The sequence below is a fragment of the Bison bison genome, unplaced genomic scaffold, assembly GCF_000754665.1.
Source record: "Bison bison bison isolate TAMUID 2011002044 unplaced genomic scaffold, Bison_UMD1.0 scf7180017864370, whole genome shotgun sequence".
NCBI classification, from domain to species: domain Eukaryota; kingdom Metazoa; phylum Chordata; class Mammalia; order Artiodactyla; family Bovidae; genus Bison; species Bison bison.
Window position 1 is genome coordinate 13,234,874 of NW_011494942.1, and position 1,442 is coordinate 13,236,315.

Below are 1,442 nucleotides of genomic sequence, written 5' to 3' on the forward strand. Positions count from 1 at the left end.
GATCAGCCCTGGGATTTCTTTGGAAGGAATGATGCTAAAGCTGAAACTTCAGTATTTTGGCCACCTCATTCAAAGAGTTGACTCATTGGAAAAGACTCTGATACTGGGAGGGATTGGGGACAGGAGGAGAAGAGGACGACAGAGGATGAGATGGCTGGATGGCACCACTGACTCGATGGACGTGAGTCTAGGTGAGCTCCAGGAGTTGGTGATGGACAGGGAGGCCTGGCGTGCTGCGATTCATGGGGTCGCAAAGAGTCGGACATGACTGAGCGACTGAACTGAACTGATGGGACCTGATACCATGATCTTAATTTTCTGAATGTTGAGTTTTAAGCCAGGTTTTTCACTCTCCTCTTTCACTTTCAACAAGAGGCTCTTTGGTTCTTTGCTTTCTGCCTTAAGGGTGGTGTCATCTGAGTATCTGAGGTTATTGATATTTCTCCCAGCAATCTTGATTCCAGCTTGTGTTTCATCCAGCCTGGTATTTCACATGATGTACTCTGCATATAAGTTAAATAAGCAGGGTGACAATATACAGCCTTAACATACTCCTTTCCCTATTTGGAACCAGTCTGTTGTTCCATGTACAATTCTAACTGTTGCTTCTTGACCTGCATACAGATTTCTCAAGTGGCAGTCAGGTGGTCTGGCATTCCCATCTCTTTCAGAATTTCCCAGTTTATTGTGATCTACACAGTCGAAAGCTTTGGATTAGTCAATAAAGCAGAAATAGATGTTTTTCTGGACCTCTCTTCCTTTCTCGATCATCCGGTGGATGTTGGCAATTTGATCTCTGGTTCCCTTGCCTTTTCTAAATTCAGCTTGAACATTTGGAAGTTCACCATTCATGTACTGTTGAAGCCTGGCTTGGAGAATTTTGAGTATTATTTTACTAGCATGTGAGATGAGTGTAATTGTGTGGTAGTTTGAGCATTCTTTGGCATTGCCTTTTCTGGGGATTGGAATGAAAGCTGATCTTTTCCAGTCCTGTGGCCACTGCTGAGTTTCCAAATTTGCTGGCATATTGAGTGCAGCACTTTCACAGTATCATCTTTCAGGATCTGAAATAGCTCAACTGGAATTTCATCACCTCCACTAGCTTTGTTTGTAGTGATGCTTCCTAAGGCCCACTTGACTTCTCATTCCAGGATGTCTGGCTGTAGGTGAGTGATCACACCATCGTGATTATCTTGGTCATGAAGATCTTTTTGTATAATTCTTCCATATATTCTTTCCACCTCTTCTTAATACCTTCTGCTTCTGTTAGGTCCCTACCATTTCTGTCCTTTATTGTGCCCATCTTTGCATGAAATATTCCCTTGGTATCTCTAATTTTCTTAAAGAGATCTCTAGTCTTCCCCATTCTATTGTTTTCCTCTATTTCTTTGCACTGATCACTGAGGAAGGCTTTCTTATCTCTCCTTGCTATTCTGTGGAAC